This window comes from Chenopodium album, chromosome 21 (genome assembly GCF_948465745.1).
Source record: "Chenopodium album chromosome 21, dcCheAlbu1.1, whole genome shotgun sequence".
In the NCBI taxonomy this organism is placed as follows: domain Eukaryota; kingdom Viridiplantae; phylum Streptophyta; class Magnoliopsida; order Caryophyllales; family Amaranthaceae; genus Chenopodium; species Chenopodium album.
In genome coordinates, this window is record NC_137854.1 from 13,305,842 (window position 1) to 13,325,639 (window position 19,798).

A 19,798-nucleotide genomic window follows, 5' to 3' on the forward strand; every position below is an offset into this window, starting at 1 on the left:
ACGAGGCTTCAAAGTAAGTAGATTAGCTTACTTCCTATTTCTTTCACAATGTAGATTGCATGCTTATTATTGTTTATGATTCCTAGTATCATGTTAGGATGTATTTAATTCCTAGTATCATGTTAGGATGTTATTTTATGCTTTCTAGTATCATGTTTAGGGTGTCTCTTATCTTTTCTAATATCATGTTATCATGTTAGTACTATGTTAGGTTTAAAGTCATGCTATTATCATCATTATTGGTTTATTATTTATGTTGCTTGATGTATTTTTTATTGTTATTGCTTGATCACGCCTTTTATGCAGGTTTAAAGGGAATTTGTACTTGAAATCACGCTTAATAAGATAATTTATTAATTTGGTTTAGGCTAATGTGATTTTAACTCAAGTGATCGCCAATAATAGTCTTATTTGTGCATTAATATTTCAACCAACATAGATAAACAGGGTAGGTTTAATATGATGTTTGTATGTTATTCAAAAAGCGCGCATGAATACGAGCAGAACATCATCATCATCATCTTATTATCCTTTGCAGCAAACTTCTGGAAAATGTTAATTATTTAATTTGCAGGATCAGGATACATAGTCTGTATCATTATTCTTGTGTTATTTTTATTGGTTAAGTCAAGTTGTGTGTTTCTTTTATCCTTCAGGCTGGAGATTTCTTACATTCAGCTCAAAGTAGCGCGGCTTCTAGCAAAATGAAGAGTCGTTGGACACACCTTTATTTTTGGAACAAGGTAAATTAATTTGTATCACTATTCATATGTTAATTATATTGGTTAGGTCAAATATCGAAACTTATGTGTTTTTATATGTCCGTCAGGTTGGAGAATTCTTCTATCCAGCTCAAAGAAGTGCGCCTTTTTAGTATGGAGAACTGGAACAACAAAATGCAGAGAATACTTAATTTGGTCATCTGTGTTGTACTTTTCATGTCTTCTATCCTTTTTTATACCTTTTCATAAATTTCAATTAATATGTGTTTAGGACAAGTCGATTGATCCATCAAAGTCTGTGTAGCTGGGGGTTCTTTGCAGGCTTGGTACCCATAGAGAAATCTATGGCATTTGAATGGATCTTGCTTCATGCAACTAGGGATATGTTTTTACAAGGCAGACTAGAGTAGAGAATCCTGTGATGGATTGTTTTAGACTAACATTTGTTTTATTCATGTTCTATTGTTGATGCTTTTGGACTTACTTCTGTCTTCTTTCAGATTTTATCTAACTCAGTTCTTTGTTACTACTGACATTTCTTACAGTTCAGGAAGAAAGTAAAAGGTAAGAAGAAAATGCCGATGAAGTAGTGGAAGGTGCAGTGGGAAGTCTCTGTCTCAGCTCCGAAGTACCCTCTTTACTCTTTTCAGTCAAGAAAGGTAACTTCTTGGAAGATATTTTTTGTGTTATTTATGTATTTAGTTGCATCACATTAAAAATTAGAATATGATGAATAATGTATCTCATTGAAAATGAATCAAACAACTTAGCCGCCCCCTCTCTCTCCCTCCTTTCTCTGTTCTTTATTCTCTCCTAGGGTTCCAATTTCATAGCCTTTTTAAGGCAGAAATAGTCTATTTCCGCCGCTTTTCTTCTTTTTTTTTTTTTTTTTTTTTTTTTTTTTTTTTTTTTTTGGTGTGTGTGTGTTTTTAATGTGTTTTGGTCCCAATAATTTGATTGGGTTGGTCCCTATTATTAGGGTTCCTCCTATATTCAAGGTCTTGTTGTTCCATCTATGGAAGAGTTTTTCTTTTCTTTTTAGGGTTTTAATAATTGGGAAATGCTCTGGATTCATTTGGAATTGGGGTTTTTCATCAACTTTTCGCTCAGAAGAATTTGTGCTCATTTTGCGAAGGAATTTTTGAAAGATGTAAAGACATCAATTGAATACCTGCATCGATGCAAAGACATCGAAAATTACTGCCTACGTCAAGACTGAAGCAGTGGGGTATGAGTTGTGCTTTAGAAGGCTTATTAGTAATTGTTTTGACCGTAAGAGTTGTGTATTTTCTCTAATTCTATTGTTTGTAGATTTGTGTTATTATTGTAGAGATGCCGTATGGCTTATTATTAATGATAATGTTTCTTCCTCGTCAAAAAAAAAAAAAAAAAAAGAATCAAATAAGAAACTACATAATGGAAAAACACAAATGTTCACTTGTTTAAATAATTGAAAGAGTATTATTAATCAATTTCACTTTGACTAGCAACAATTATTTATACAAAGAAAAATACTATAACAATTAGTATCTCTTTGAATTCACCTCATTATATAGAGATATTTAAGTATAAGGAAATTGTCCCTCGAAAAATTTGAAAAGTGAAGACATCTTTACCTTTATCTTTACTACTATAAAAGCCAATAGGGGGCGTTTCTCAATGTGCTGCCTCTCTATTCTAGAGAGAGAAGTTCCTTCTAGGGTTTCTCTCTTGGAAGGGGTTTTGTGCTTCTGATTCGAAGCTTCTTGCCCGTAGGGTGGGCTCTTTTCTCTCTTCCTCTTCTCTCCACTTCCTAATCCATTTCTTGGTTCTTCCTTTTCATCAATTGTCGCCCTTTACTTCTCCCGCCCACCTTCCCTGTCCTTTTCTCTCGCTGCTGCTGGTTTTATCGGGGGGGCTCGCCGGCCGAGGTCGGGTTATAGCCCTTCCTTGTGCGCTAGTGAGTCACCCACCCTAGGCCTCATCAACGTCGGTTTATTGTCGGCCGGAAGAAGCGCGATCTGAATCCATCCGTTTCGTGCGAGTCAAGGTCTAGACTTGGTTGATTGGTTTTAAGGCTGCCGGTTTTTGCAACGGGTTAGGTTTGTGCCGTTATCCTTAAGTCTGATCTGGTGCTTGTTTGGATTTCGCTGGCTTCTGACCGAGTTTTACAACTCGTGTTTTTGGGGATGTTCGTCCTTTTAATTTTATGCTTCTTTCAATGTTTAATCTTTGTTTGGTGAATAAGACCCAGTTGATGATCTCTGAGTTGTTCATAAATAATTTTCATTTTGGGTCAGTTATGGAGCCACCCACCATTGCTTCCTCTGTTGTTCGAGCGCTTCCTGCGGCAAATGTTTTAAGACGGGTCGTCCATGAGTGGACCTACGGGGCTGGCTTTATAGAGCAGTTTCCGACTAAGGACCCAAGGGCTTCGACTATGGGTTTCCGCCTGATCTCAGTTTTGGTTCATTTGGTGGGTTTGGTATTCATGGTTGTTGTGTTGGGGAAGATGAGTTTGACTCAAGAAGATCTAATCTGTAGTGCAGTTGCTTACTCCATAATATCTACAGCACCGTTGGTGAAGGAATTATTGAAAGATGCAATGACATCGAAGAATTCACATGGTTTCAAGATTGGAACCACCTTAATGGAGATGAGCGTGAATAGAAACAAGTTTAGGTGTTGTGGGTGTAGTTTCTGCTTCAGGTATGTTCAAATGATGATGTGGATGCCGAGATGGCTATTGTGTGAATGAAATCATCTTTCCCTGTCAAAAAAAAAAAAAAAAAAAAAGCCAATAGGGGGTTTAAATTGTTGATGTCTACAGTGTTGTTCCTTTTTTGCCCTTGCTGCTTCTACCTTATTACACCGTTGCCTTTCCCCTTCTTTTCCTTTGTTTCTCTCTCCTCTTTGCATGCTCCTACCTCCCCTCTCTTCGTTTCTCTCTCATCTTCTACTGCTACCTATCTCTCCTCCCTTCATTTCTCACTCCTTTTCCGGCTACCTATATCCCCCACTGAATTTACTTCTCAATTTTCTGTCAAGAGCAAATCACGGTTCTTCGATGCGGCGAGTGCTAGCTTTTGATGCTTGGTAATGTTTCCTGCTTCTCTTTTTTCTGTTGTTGTGGGTTCAATTGCGGTTATTCTTTTTCTTGTGGCTTATTTGCATTTTGTTAATGTTTTCCATTTTTTTTTCCGGTAACGGTGGTGGCAGTGGTCGGAACTGTTTATGCGGTGGTTGGAGCCTCATGCGTGAACCCTAAACCCTAACCAAGATGGGTCTAAAAAGGTTTTGTCTTTATGCCCTTCTCTTGTGATTTTCCTGGTTTTTGCTCATTTCTCTCTTTTTTTTTTTACAGGTCATCTTTCATTTACAATTGTTTTTCTTTTTTTTTGTTGCTTTGGTTGCTATTTGGATGTTTGAGGTGCGCTGGGCTTGGGTCTTCTTCTTCATTGTTGTTTAGGGTTTTAGATGTTTGAGTTTGGGCGTAGATTGTTCTGGGTGGATGTTTGGGGTTTTACTGAGTTGCTTTCTGAAAGTTATGAAGATATGGAGAGGGAGGGAGTTAGGTAAAATTGTTATTTTGCTAAAGATAAGATAATTCAAGGATTGGCGGCATAAAACATTCTATTATCAGAAGCAGAGTTATACTGAAGACGCCATGTACCATCCAATTTTTCTAAATCAATTGGCTCACCAGCATCATATCCCTCTGCACTCACCTGAATATAAACTGACATCATATAACCATTTACTCACCACACTATTCATCTTATTTAATTCTATGAAATATGCTTGACAAACTAATCAATTACTTCAATTTTAACCATGCAAAATATAACTCTCAACAAATCATGCTTCTTATTCTCAACCTCAAATGACTAACATACCCGGAAAAAGAAATTAAGAGATGTGGTGAAGAGCATGAGCTAGCAATAGTTATAGCTTATAAGTGCTGATATGCAATTTCCATTGTGATTGAGAAATCTGACAATGTAGATAGTTGCTTTATTTGCATATTCCTTTGGTAGTTGCTTTTAAAACTGCCTTATCTGCAATAAGGGAACACAAACAGAAGAAACGTTTTTGAGTTGGACAAACGAGAATAATTAGCTAGAAAGACTGGTATGTAATGCTGTGAGCAGAAACGTATTGCATCAAATATACTTGTCAAGAAGTTATATAGAAGTTTAAAAAGCATTTTGTCTCCTTTGATTTCCTTAAAAAGCTCTTGAGCCTTTCTCCTTAAGGATTTATTGAAATAACTTCGAGCTACTGTTCTAAGCATCATTGTAGATAATCTAACTACATATAATTAATAATACCTTTTGAAATTACGAAGCTTGGATGTTTTCACTTGACTATAAATTCTTCAAAGCAGGCTAAATGGCATATGACAATATAGATCCAAATAACATGATCTATGAGGTTATTTGTCTTACTCGTATATATTTTTCTTCTTTTCTTCGTTTGGTGGTATCCATATACAACTTTATCGCATCATGGCATTGTCAAAATGGATATTATGGAAACCCATCATAAAAATTATAACCCTTAAGGATGGAAAGCAATTGCCTGGTATCAAAACTTGATAATTATAAACCATATATATCATAAACATTATTCTATATTTATCATAATGATAATGGAAACAACACAAACATCATAAACCATGTTTTGAGTGCAGTGAATCTGTTCCCTTAATTATAGATCATATAATGTATATGCATGCATGGTTTGATGGATATTGTTAACTTAGTTGCGTTCAGAGATGTTAAAAGCAGTCTCACTATTTCTAAAATCTACATTGGGATTAGGGGTAAAGTTTATACCATGATATCTGGGACTCCATTACCATGATATGCTAAATTGGGATTTCTATAAAAGTTTATGTCACTTTTGTTATCCGTGGAAAGCAATGCCCGTAAAGCATGACATACTGATCTAATCTTATCTCTAAGAAGTATTTTCATTATCCTAATTTGTTGAAATAATGCAAGGAATCAATATTTAGGGGAAGGGCACATTAGTCATAGTCTATTAGTAGTAACTTGGGGAATAAGCTAGAGGTTTGTTAGGGGTATTTTCTATAAATAGACCTCATTAGGAGGAATAATCATCATGTTGAATATAGTTAAGAAGTCTGTTGTTGACTTGTTGGAGAGCACCTTCCTCTCGACAGAAGGCATTGTATTGTTGAACAATCAGTTTGATAATACAACTTATCCCTCTTAGCTATCCTTTTCTATCTAATTAGCTTGCTTGCTTACTGATTTGAGAGCTAATTCCTAGAAAATGGCAGTTCTGTCCTGGTAGATTCAGCCTCTGAAATTCTGTTTTCAGCCATTAAAAAAAAAAAAAAAAAAAAAAAAAAAAAAGAGAGAGAGAGAGAATGGAAGTCGCCGGAGCTCCGATTTGGTCACAATCACTTGAGCAATTCTCCGAAAGGATGGAGGAATCCACGAAGAGAATTGTTGATACCCTTCAAAGAAATCTGGTGAAGATATTTGAAGAAGCATTTTCTCGAATTAGAGTGGAGCTAAGTCTGATTCGAGAAGGGCTCGAGGAGGAAGAAAGTGAACTCAGTGATGAGAAGCAGTCAACCACCACTGACCTTCCAAGCGGTGATGTAGAAATCATGATGGAGGAGACAGCCGATTTGGAGATGAGCAACTGTGAACAATACTTTTGCTCTGCTGCCGACGGCCTATTTGGTGGTTGTTGCAGTGGTGCGGTTGTGGTGATGACAGTTGGAGGACCGGAGAGATCGGAAGTTCGGTTTAAGGATGCCAAGACAAGTAGATCTGGACATTCTCTGAGGGAATTCGTGTTTGGTAGCAGTGGTGGTGGTGATTTTTTGGGTGGCCCTGAAAAAATTGACGGTGAAATGGGTTGCGGAGTTGAGGGTTTTGCAAGGGAACTATAATATGGGGGAAGGCTTGGCGATTTCGGGGATGGGTTTACAGGTGGAGGTCCAAGGGAAATTGTCGGCGAGCTGGGTGGTGGATATTTTGGGCGAACGGGTGGTTTTCACAGTGAGGGAGTGGAGCGGGTGGTGGCCTGAACAGGGAAGGTGTCTTCATGAGGGACGGGTGTGGAGCAAGCGGCTCTGGTGGTCCGGGATCTTGGTTCGCAAGAGAAGACGGTGGAACGATCAATTCGTCTCCCTCGATGATTGGAGGACGGGATGGTGGTTTTACCGGTGGTGGGATAATGTTCGGAGGTGGACTGGGCTTTTTTACCGGCGGTGAAACTGATGGTGGGAAGTTGCAATGGAGGTGGTTTCACGGTGGTTTCTAGAAGTACCCAGAAAGATAAGTTAATGGGAGATGCCTTGATGATTCATGTGCTAGCTTGGAGAGGAAGACAAAAATGGAATATGCTAGTAAGGGTATTTTGGTAATACCACTTATAGCAAATACAAAGGATTTAAATCAGCTTTGGTCACCTGCTACAAACGTGATGAAAGGCCAGCACACTAACCCAAGTACAAAAGATGGGCTTACTGACTTAAGGCCCAACTTTCCTTCTCCAACACTTATTACCCAATTAGTCAATTACCATTCTCTAGCCTTTCAACTCATCCCTTCACTTCTTATACGGCCCAACTCTTTAACCCATAAAAGCCAGCTTTGTGAGAGAATTGCAGCCCACTCTCAGTCACTGTTGCCGAGGTCGAGAATCGTAGCCGAGGTCGGGAATCCAGTTTCGATTATAAACCACCTTGAGGACAAGGTGAAAGTTTGAGCGGCGGGTAATGCAAGGAATCAATATTTAGGGGAAGGGCACATTAGTCATAGTCTATTAGTAGTAACTTGGGGAATAAGCTAGAGGTTTGTTAGGGGTATTTTCTATAAATAGACCTCATTAGGAGGAATAATCATCATGTTGAATATAGTTAAGAAGTTTGTTGTTGACTTGTTGGAGAGCACCTTCCTCTCGAAAGAAGGCATTGTATTGTTGAACAATCAGTTTGATAATACAACTTATCCCTCTTAGCTATCCTTTTCTATCTAATTAGCTTGCTTGCTTACTGATTTGAGAGCTAATTCCTAGCAACTTTGTTCATCTCAAGGCCCATATCTAACCACTAGGACACATTTATCTTTGTTTGTTGAATTACTTTGTTACAAGTGTATCAAGTGTGAAATGCTGTGTTACAAGTGTATCATAATTATTTTGAGGAGATGCTAGGTTACGAGTGTATCGTAATTATTTCGTGTTAATGCTATCAGCAAATTGGTAATTGAATTGTCTTTAATGACATCTCTTGGTAGTTCATCTTCACTAAAACTATAATTCATTATTATATATAAAAATTTGGGGATCACAAATTGATGGTAGTTCATCTTCAATAAAAGTAAAATTTGAGTAATTGTTTACCCCTAATTCCTTTATCACCATGTTATTTGAATATGACGTTGATAATCATTTGTCATCAGGTTGTGTGAAGGTGAAGTGTTGCTGAATTGCATACTAGCCAAGTAAGCAATAATCTACTCTGCCAGCGATTCATGATTGTACCTGGTGATGTGACAATATGTATGTGTGCTAATGCTAATTTCTTATGTTACTAAAATCAGAAAGGATAACCGATATTCAGAGAAAGATGCAACTGTGGTGGTCCGTCAGTTGCTGAAAGTTGCTGCTCATTGCCACTTACATGGTCTGGTAGCACCGTGATATGAAGCCTGAGGTAGATTTTCTTTTGAAAATATGGACCTTACATTTCAATTGCAGTAGATGAATTATGATGGAAGTTTATGTTTTATTCCAATGTGCTGCTTGTTTGTAGAACTTTTTTTTTCAAAGCGCCTGAAGAGATTTCATCTTGAAAAGTTGAAAGGCCACAGACTATGGATTATCAGATTTCATAAAACCTGGTGAGTAGAAAGGGGAATGTCAATATGCACTTGTTGCTTGTGGGTAGACATTTCTCTTGTCCAACCTGACTTATATTTGATTTATCGCAAACTTTTGACAATGTGGCACAAACATTTTGCTTCCTATAGAGAAAATATTCAAAGATTTTGTTGGCAGTGCCTACTATGTTGCCCCAGAAGTACTGAAAAGAAAGTCAGGCCTAGAGTCTGATGTCTGGAGTATTAGTGTCATCACCTAAATGGCTAAATGTTGCTCTGTGGAAGACGTCCATTTTGGGGCGAAACTGAAGATGGTATATTCAAGTAGGTACGCGAAAATGTATTTTTACATGCTTTCACTAGCAAGTACACCTTATAAATTTAATGAATAGCAAGCTTTATAATAGCAGTTAAAGAAGATGTGTGTAATGTTGTGCTTTCACATTTTGGACTTTTGGAGTTAGCAACGGCATATCGCATTATAATGTGATTGTTACTAGGAATATAATACCGAATGCGGATGAGTCGGTTGGAAAAATTATGTATGAACAACTTTTAACATGCTCAGCCACATTAGTATCTTCACGCATGAAATATCGATTTATAATTTTTGGTTTATATTCTGATAAATCTTGAGTCAAGATGAGATTGATTAAATTAAGCTTAATTGATGGCTTTGTAGGAAGTAAAATATAGGAGACTATATATTAGACATTTAGTATATACAAGACTTTTAGTAAACAGGTTGATGCAATTTGCAGTTTGGTTTATCGTAAAACAAACATGAATCATTTCCTGAAGCATTGCAGTTCACGGAGACGGATACGCTTGCTATTATCGGCCCCCAATCTATGAATTTGATATATATATGACCTATGCCTATCTTTATAATGCTTTGCGTCGAACTTATACCATTACTTCATCAGATGGGTTAATCTTTTTCATAATATTGATTTGACAGATTCATATTATCATAATCTCACGGAGGAGGAGCTTTCTCGTGTTCATGATTGCAATATTGACCATCTTGGTGAGTTTACATAGGTTACCATTAAGATTACCCTTTTCGTATGATGGTCTAAAGGTTTCAACTCTGGAAACAATTCCTTGTGGAATGAATGAATATTTGAGATGAATGAATATTTAGTGATTAGATTTTTGAAATTCTTCTGATTTTTAGGTATATACTCTATATTTTAATTCTTCTATATGTAGTATCTATTTGAATAGATGGTGTATTTAGCTGTATAAATGTATATGGCATATCCTTTACATATGGCTGTGACATTTGTGACTATTAAATGTATCTGTGTTGAAAATGCATTTGATTCTGAATTCTAAGCTGTATTATGGTAAATTAGGTTGCTGGACTGCTTGTAGTCTGTCAAACAAGCCAAAGGAAACAGTAGTTTAATATGATGCTTCTGATGTTGATGATGAACTTATATATATCACTTCCTTTGGCTTGTTTGACATCAGAAGCATCGTCAAGTGATAAATCTATAATCTGAGACAGTTTCACATTCACTCATTAGGCTCAGAATTAGCCGTTCAGCTAAAATTTCACACATTAGCCTTCCGAGAAAAGTACATCAAGCTGATTAAATATTTTTATCTCACGAACAACTTCTGCAATATACTCCAAATTTCCAAGTTTGGAATAGCTCGGTGTGAAGTAGTCGTTTTCTTAACCTATAATCTCTAGCTTTTGGAAATTTTGTCTTGCATTATAAAATTTAATTGATTAACATATATGCATGATTTTTTCTGGCAATCATGCTTTTGGTTCAGGGATTTCTTCTAAATAGAACACTATTCATGTAAATTAGCTCAAAAATCATTTTGTTACAATTTTGGTTGTTTGAGCACTTAACTACAACTTTGGATGGCTCATTGTTCATTCTGTTTGATGCAGAGTCCCCCATCCTTGGAAGAGTAGGAAAACTTGAGAGCATATCACGGAACAGCCTCTGGTTTGTCAACAAGGCTGCTGGTTGGATTAAATCTTGACACATCAAGCCTTGATACTTTCTGATCTCCTCCTGCACCCATTCCGTTCAATGTGCTTTTTGGGCTCCCACAAACTCCATTCTGTACTCTTGGAAACCAAGCATCTAATAAAATTGATACAACCAAACAGCTGAAACCTACAGGCGTTGCTGAAAATGTTGTTGCCGATAACTCTGATATATTGACTCCTATTGATCATGTTTGGAAATCTGAAGGAAAAACTCTTGCTGATATATTGCTAGCCTCACCGTCAAAGTCTGATGTGGAAATTTCAAAACCTACTAAGGCTTATGAGTTAGTCCCTTAGGAAAGGAGACATGTCTTATCTGTCTTGAAGGTACTAGATTTTCTATTATAAAGTAATGCGTTGTATCAACCCTCGAATGTTGACAAATTGTGAGCATGATTTTCAATTGTCATGCCTTCTAGAGTGGATGGAAAGAAGTGATGCCTTTCTAGTCTGTGATGAGGTCTGAATCTAGCACAAGTCATAATAATATTTGTATAAGCTATTATTATGTTGTGATCATAATTTAGGAATGAGTCTATTCTGATGTTATTTGTATAAGCTATAATTATGCTGTGATCAAAATTCCGGATGAATTATAGGTTCATTCGATTATTCAATCAAAGATTAATGATAAGGATTCAATGTCTTTTGAAAAATATCATAGTGAAATGAGTAACTAGAAAGATTTTAGTGTCAAAGACATATTAGCATCTTTATGCTACTTGTTATGCTACCTACATGCTATATCTTATTATCCTGCTTGCAAATTCATATTATGACACAATTATAATTAGCCTTACACAATCACTATCTCCATATTATATGCTTATGTATTCAGGATCCATCTTTAATTCTCTCATAATCATCCTAACGGAGCGATTACTAAAAAATCATATTACATTTAAGCATAACGACGTTGAAACGCGGTGCGCATCGCGCGTGGCGTGCAACTAGTTTCTCAAAAATTCTTCTGCCTTTTTCTTATTCCCTAGACTTAACTAAGCTAAGAGAGGTTGGTTGGTTAGTATAGTAAGAGATCAATTCAGCATGGTATCTTCATCATCTTTGCTAAAGCTCAATGGAGCATCATCACCATGGATGGGACACCAGTCGTCCTTCAATGGCAATGGTGGATCACCAACTTTCGTTGCGACTCGTCGAGTTTTCTGGCCTATCCATGCTAGTTCAAGCTCTTATACAGATGAGCTTGTTAGCACTGCTGTATGTTGTCTATGCTTTTATCTCATTTGTTGCTTGTTTTCTTAAGCTTGATGGTTTGGTTTTTCACTTTTGCTGTATTTTGGACTGATCATTTGTCTAAGTTGTTCTATATCTTTAATAGAAGATATAAGATATGAATGGTGGATGTGACAGAATATAGGAAATTTGGTCCTGAAAATTGGATTCATTTAATGAAAGCTTTTGATCATATTGTAAAAAGAAATAAACATTAAGAATTGCAGTTTATCTTGTTTTGATTGTTTTCTGTTAGTGTAGCTGATATCTAATTGGTTAGCCAACTAAAACTGCCTGAATTAGAAACTGTGAATTTGTATTGCAATGGCTTGTAGCAATCGCAAGTACTCCCTTTGTTCCCAAAAGTTGTTCCTGTTTGAAATCTTGTGACCAAATCTAAACGGGAACAACAAGGAGTAGAGGGAGTATATAATACTAGTCAAAATTAGCTTAGGTTCAATTGAATAACAGTGTTCTGTTAAACTTACTCTGGAATTTTAGTACTAGTCTAGATTATTGTCCCTATGTTTGGTTGTTGAATGTCACTTGGAACACCAGACCATAAGTTTTGGTGCCCGGAATGGGTATTGGAATTTTGGATTCCGAAATTTGATTCCGTAAGGCAGTTCAAAAATGTACTACTATACAATGTACCACAAGCCAATATGCTCGTGATTGTGATTTCCGGGGTGTGGGGATAACGAATAAACGAATTATACATTTATTGAATTAGACAGCATGATCCTCCCCCTTTAAAAGGTTACTTTATGTTAGGTTTGGTTATATGTGGTGGTGCTTGTGATCTCGAGTACTGACATACCAAGTATATCTTTTTTTTTTACTTGTATCATCAATTTGATGGTGATATTTGATCTTGAGAGCTGCACCTAGATGTATACATCCCCTATATATGTTGCATATGTTTTTATTGTATCGACAATGTGATAGTTAATCATGTTCCATGATCAAGTATACTTCTACATGTTTAATGTTTTAATACTGAATTTTAGCTTCGCAGAAATCTATTGCTTCTCCTGCACGTGGCATTCTTGCCATTGATGAATCGAATGCAACTTGTGGGAAGAGACTGGCATCAATTGACTTAGATAACACTGAGAACAATCGTCAGATGTATAGGCAGCTCTTACTGACAACTCCTGGTCTTGGCGAACACATTTCTAGTGTCATTCTGTTTGAGGAAACACTCTATCAGCCTACAACGGATGGCAAGAAATTGTCGACTGCTTACTTGATGAGAATGTCGTTCCTGGCATCAAGGTCGACAAGGTATGACAGTTTGAACGTCTTCCACATTCGATTGTTACTTGTAAATACTGATCAATGACCTCATTTTATGTCCTCACTCTTTGCATTGCAGACGTTGGTTCCTCTGCCAGGCTCAAACAATGAATCTTGGTGCCAAGGGTTAGATGGCCTGGCTTCAAGGTCTGCTGAGTATTATAATCAGGGTGCTCGATTTGCAAAATGGTAAGCCATCTCAGATCCACTAGACCTATGCCTCCATGAGATTAATGGTTGGCGATATTAAATCTTCATTTACATGTCCTGAAACGTCTTTCTGATTAAGAATATGATATTTCTCTTATTATGCAACTTTTCTGTGTTCTGCAAATGACTTATGCTTGTTTGGATGCAAAAATGTAGGCGTATTCCATGTGGACCTTTTGCTTTGGCAGTTAAGGAAGCTGCTTGGGGACTCGCTCGTTATGATGCTATCTCTCAGGTTCATACTAAGCTTTCTTTGCTTTATGTTCCATTCTCCATGCTTCAGTTTGAGGTGGAAGTGGTGGCCTGGTGGGTGGTGAATTGGTGATGGTCTGATGGTATATGGTAGATGTCTTTGTTCAACTAGCTTCAAGACTAAACAACCTACATACAAACTTTTCAACCTGTACTGAAGAATGGATCAGTTGCTTTCAGGCTGCCACTATGCTCCCTGAATTCTGCTTAAATTGAAATTAACCATCATGGACTCAATTATTATGCAAAATTGACATGGACACCATTGGAAAGGGGTTTAGGTGCCAAAGTATACAGTTAAGATGATACAGCTTAAGAAATAGTAGTTTGGCAAGTTTAGAGATGTAGAGAAATCACCAATTCTTCTTCCCACCACGCTTCCCAACTTTCCTCACCCTTAACACCAATTCCACCTCTATAAAGAAGCCAATCTGTCCAATCACTGAAGTCTTCCACAGTCCTAGACATAACAAATGGAAACATGAATTAGTATAATTAAATTAAGCAAAGTTGTTGATGTCCACAAAAGCTAGATAGCTTTTAAGTCACAAACCCCCCAACTTACTTCTGCCACTCGAAACCGGATGGATTGAACAGGTAGGGAGCAAATAGCCAAGAGAGGGCCATAAACCAACTGCTGATAGAAAGCAGAATGTAGCCTATCGCACCACCATCATTATAGCCATAAGCAAGAAAAACAATCAACAAAAGCACAACTTCAAGCCTGCAATGAGAAAGCCATACAGCTCAAAGACTGTTCAAGACACTATACGAGCAACATGAAAAGGAGAAAAGGATATACCCTTTGACAAAATGACTCCGAGAATAAAGCCTGTAGTTTTCGCTCAACTTTATATGCCGGACAACAAAACCCCTCCCAGTTGCTTGATACTGTTTACCAAACAATTACCAAACATGAGATGAAGCAACTCTTACTACGTGTAAAGATATAATCTACATCTGAAGAACACAAACCCGTGCACCACCATGGAGAATTGTCCGACCAAAATAGTGTGTCCTTGTCCCCAAAGAAAATGTGAAGAAGACAGAACAAAGTTGGAATTGCATTGTGATAAAACTCACAATCGCCTGCATCATTTTAGAAGACAGTATTACTATTTACTACGACAGTAGCAGTTGAGCTGGGCCGGATCGGAGCTGATCTCCAACAATGCAAAGAAAATTGCTTCTACATAAACATAAGCCGGTCAGGTCATGCAGTGAAGGCATTAAAACATCTTAAGAAACAGACTACAATTCAGATTCAAATATCAAATTCATATGAAAAAAGCCCTCCAAAACAATCTTAGTTGGTTAATGACACTAGGAGATTGTCATCTATATTACGGAGGTCCAGGCAGATGGCATCCATATATATTAGGGCATTGCTAAAATTAGAAATGAGTATATATGAATCATTAATAAGCGGCCACTTAGCCTTTCTGTAGTTGAAATTATAAAGACGAAAATGATTGATTTAGATGATATGGCAACTCATTACTGCCTTTTTCATTTTCTCATACTAGCAAACCCCTATGTTTAAATGGAAACAAGGTTGATATACAAAGATGCACATAAGATTTTACAGATATGCTGAGATGCAACGCTTTTTAATTTAAAAATGGCAGCTCCTTGTTATGCAGTACTTGACAAAATTCAAATTGAAGATGGGCATCAAGCTGGTGTAGCATCACCAAATGAACTTAGTTGGTACATTCACTGTTGTACTTCATGATTGAATCTAGCTGCAATTACCACAAAACTCTTCACATGACTACAAAAGGAAGAGGCCCTTGCATATTCAAAAATTTATATATGATGGAGTCAGACTAGTACAGAATTACAGGATTATAAAAATTATAATTCATTATTAAAAACACCATTATTCTATTTCATCCATTCAAATGCCATGTCCAAATTTGCAGAATATGAAACAGGCCAGTCTAAACATGAGGGTAACTCTTAATTCATAGCAAGACTAGCTTGAAGGCAAATCCAACTAAAACACATCATGACTAGGTTTAAACCTAGTCAGCTATTTACATATTATAAATTAATTACTCGATATATTGCAATGTTTTATAAATATTGTAATGTTTGAACCTTAACACTATTTACATTGCTTTTTGTAACCACAAATTGTGATTTATACGTAAGAAAAAATATAGTCGTTTGTTTATCTTTTAGATTCGTACTAATACAAAAGGAACGGAGGAGGATGTATGTAAATGAAATATATAACCAAAAGTAAAATACATTATTCTTTATTTTTTGCGTTGTAAAGTTTAAAAATTTTTGCACCTCCATTTTGAAATTTTTAGATCCGCCACTGTATTCTGCAGTACACGAGCACGAACTTGGATGGTCTCACCAACTCCAGACAATGCCTACAAGATCCAGCAATTGAAAGTGAGTGGCAACAGCAATGAAGAGCTAGATGAACGTAGCAGCGTAGCCATATGTAGGCAGAAGTATAGATGAGAATTGGCGTCACACAAAATATAACTGATCTTAAAAACAGCTTAACTTGATTTATAATAGACTTAATTAATAATTTAATATGGCTCATTTAACTACTATAAAAATATTCATGAGCTTGAAATACCATAAAAATTTGAAAACTACCTTTTCTTAATGGTGATAATGGTAAAAAAAATCAAAATAAGTTGGAGACAATTAATGTGATAGATTAGGGGTGAATTGAAATAACCTTTGTCATAACAAGGGTAAAGTATCACACATTGCAGCACCCACCATCCCAATTGCACCCTAGGTGGAGAACTTTAAAGCATTGAGGTTATAGTAACAATAATGTTTTTCTATAAATGCCATCTTAAGAGTGAAGAAATTTCTAGATCAATAACCTCATCTCAAGCTTTAAAAAAACAATTCATGTCATAATGACAAATGATATAAATAAAGTTGCCTAAGTAAATACAAAACCATCAAAAGTATTATTTAAAATTAATATAAAAACACTATAATATAAAATCCAGCCAGTCACACACAGCATGATATATCTGCCAGGTAAATGTGGTATTGACACTAGTAGAATTGTCAACCTACCAGATAAAGAAAGATGTACACTGTCAGCACCGTCAACTGCAGAGAAATGAAAGGAAAAAGATAACTCAGTAACAGCAGGTTGCTGCACAACTTGACAGTTGAAGTTCAATGAAGAAAGGGCAAAAGGTCATCTGATATGGAACATTAGAATGACAGTTGGAGATTCATGAAAAGTGAGTACTAAGCCAAAATAAGTAAAGAGGCCAATAGAAACCACTTAAGATGCATACATACCATAGAGCTGCAAGTTACATGTCATAAACTAAAATTAAATTTATAAAGTACATATCATAAAGTTGTAAGGTACAAGTTTGAAATTTTGAACCTTGATTATGAAACAAATTATACACACACACACACACAAAAGGGCAGCCCGGTGCACATTTGCATCCCCGCGAGGTGAGGGTCCGGGGAAGGGTCCCACCACACACACACACATAACTATAAAATTAAAATATATATCTTAAAAGTATACCAAACAATTATAAGGTAGTTCTGTAAATGTGTCAAAATAATAATAATAATAATAATAATAATAATAATAATAATAATAAATAAATAAATAAATAAATAAATAAATAAAATTATAAATTACAAATTTTGGTACAATTCAAGAGTTCATTTCTTATATCTATAATGTACACGTCCTAAAAGTACAAGGTATATGATAATATACAAATTTGAATTTTAAACCTTGATTAATGAACAAATCACACACACAAATGATGAGTTTGAAATTTTGAAGGTACAGGTCTTAAGAGTATATAAAAATTAATTAAGTTACATGTTTGAAATTCAAACCCTAGTTATTTAACATAACACATGGACCAAAAGTATGCTATTAGTAAGAGACCCTTAAAAATAACATAAACCTAACCTAATAGACTAGTATAACTAGTGATTCATAAAGTACAACTCCTGATAAGGGTTTGAAATCTTTGAATGTATCTAATCTTGTTAGAAAACCTACCTGAGAATATATCTTCACTGATATTTATAACACGAGAAGCCTTGCTTATACCATCACGTGTTATATTATCGAAAACATCTGGGTGTCCATAATGGCATAATGCAAGATATTTGGCACCAGCTCATCAGTACTAAATAGAAGTGTAAAACCATAAACAAAGTCCCTTCTAAAAACAGCTTACTTCAGCGGATTAGACATGAAGGAAGCCAAAGAAGAAACACTACATAACAATGGCAAAAATAGTCGAATGAAAATCAATATAATTTTAAACAAGGAAAACTATGGAGTTTGGTGCGTGGGAATTGCAGACCAAGAGGACAGTGGCGGACCTAGAAATTTGACAATGGGGGGACAATTTCGATAATTCAACTAACATCAACCTATTTAAAAAAAACGGGTACACAATACAAGTAATTTGGGTTTGGTTGGGAAATAGGAATAAGGGAGTAGTCGAGTGGTATGGTTGAAATAAAACACCCCCCCAAAAAAAGGAGTGATGTTACAAGGGGGATTCGAATGCCATATTATCTTGTGATGTTAATTTCTTAGCAAATATGTTGGTCTTGCTATTTTGTGATGTTAATCATAAAATAGCAAGACTAAAATGGGTTCTTAGTCACATCACCCCAATTCCAGCTGAAGGGGACCCTTCATTTGAAGACATGCAACAATGGATACACATTGATGAGAAGTGGTTTTTTATAAACCCAGAAACAAGGACATTCTATCTTCTTCCAACAGAAGACAATCCATATAGAGCACAACAGTCCAGAAGGTTTAAGGTGAAGGCTATGTTTATGGGCATGATAGGGAAACCATTGTATGATGCAAACAAACAACTCTTACATGATGGGAAGTATGGTCTATTCCCTTTTATGAAGTATGAGGAAGCAAAGAAAAAGAGTAAAAACGGAGACAAAGCCAGGGGACCATAGAGGCTAAGGCAATCCAGAGTATAAACAAGGATGCAATAAGGGACATGCTAGTTAATCATGTGTTGCCCACAATACATGCACAATGGCCCCCACAGCTGCCCAAGGACATAACTATTCAATGGGACAATACTAGGCCTCACCAAATACCACAAGATCCAGGATTTCAAGTAGCATGTCAAGCATATGGATTCAACATACAGTTTGTTTTTCAACCAGCTCAATCACCAGACATGAATGTTCTAGACTAAGGACTCTTCAATGTCATTCAATCACTGCAGTATCAGTCATTCCCTCAGAATTTAGATGATCTTATCAAAGAAGTTCAAATAGCATTCAAAGGATTTGATCCAGAGTTGAACAAATACAGTTGGATTACACTACAGTCATGCATGATTGAGGTATTAACAAGAAAAAGAGGAAACAACTACACACCATCACACATGAAAAAAAGAAGTCTATACAGGCAAGGTATTCTACCAGATTTGCTAGAGGTAGACAAGGAACTAATTGCAGAAGTTGTTAACTATCTTAATTCAATCACAATCCCAAGTACTGGTGCAAATGAATTCCGAATGGAAGTTGATGCAGATTGAAGAATACAAGGAAGCAAACTCATACCAGCTAAGGCAAAGACTGCCACACATAACAAGTACAATCTTAACATGTTTTTTTGTTGTTTTTGTTGGTATTGGTTAGGTGTATTTTGGTACATAATTAAGTTACACATTCTTAGGCAGTCTTGTATGCTACTTAAGTTTGGTTTTGTAAAAAACACAACCTTTTGTTATTAATGCAAACATAACCTTTTTTTGCTCACTAATCATCCATCAGAAAGGGTTACAGTTATCTTTCAAGGCATCAATGAGTTATGGTACCTCAATAGAAACCTCAAACAGAGGTAACTAGAGCAGCCATGACACTCAAATAGCTATCAGATGAGTCCCTTCATCATTTGGATGGGATTCAATTCGATGCAAGTTGTGTGGAGGGGACTCAATACATCACACAAAGGGGACTCATCAACAAAATCATACCAGCATTCCACCAACGCACCAGCACAACTAATCAAGTCAACCAATAGACCAATTCATATCCAAACAACAATTCATACCCAAACAACCAACAATTCATACCCAAACAACAAATCCAAACATAACAGGGGACTCATCAATTCATACCCAAACAACCAACACTAGCAGAAATAGCATAACAAAAAACAAGGGTCTCATCAATAGCATAAT

At 36.3% G+C, this 19,798-nt stretch overlaps 1 long non-coding RNA gene and 2 pseudogenes across 1 annotated transcript; all 3 read left to right on the forward strand.

Annotated features, from left to right (window-relative positions):
• The first annotated feature begins 658 nt into the window (after positions 1-658).
• LOC145603154 (uncharacterized) lies at positions 659-2,131 on the forward strand. The gene is made up of 3 exons (XR_014104697.1): positions 659-743; positions 830-1,381; positions 1,765-2,131. It is a non-coding gene; the product is annotated as an uncharacterized LOC145603154 (long non-coding RNA).
• Positions 2,132-6,788: 4,657 nt separating this feature from the next.
• LOC145600444 (putative E3 ubiquitin-protein ligase RHB1A) lies at positions 6,789-11,217 on the forward strand (annotated as a pseudogene).
• Positions 11,218-11,636: 419 nt separating this feature from the next.
• LOC145600445 (fructose-bisphosphate aldolase 3, chloroplastic-like) lies at positions 11,637-13,797 on the forward strand (annotated as a pseudogene).
• The last annotated feature ends 6,001 nt before the right edge of the window (positions 13,798-19,798 follow it).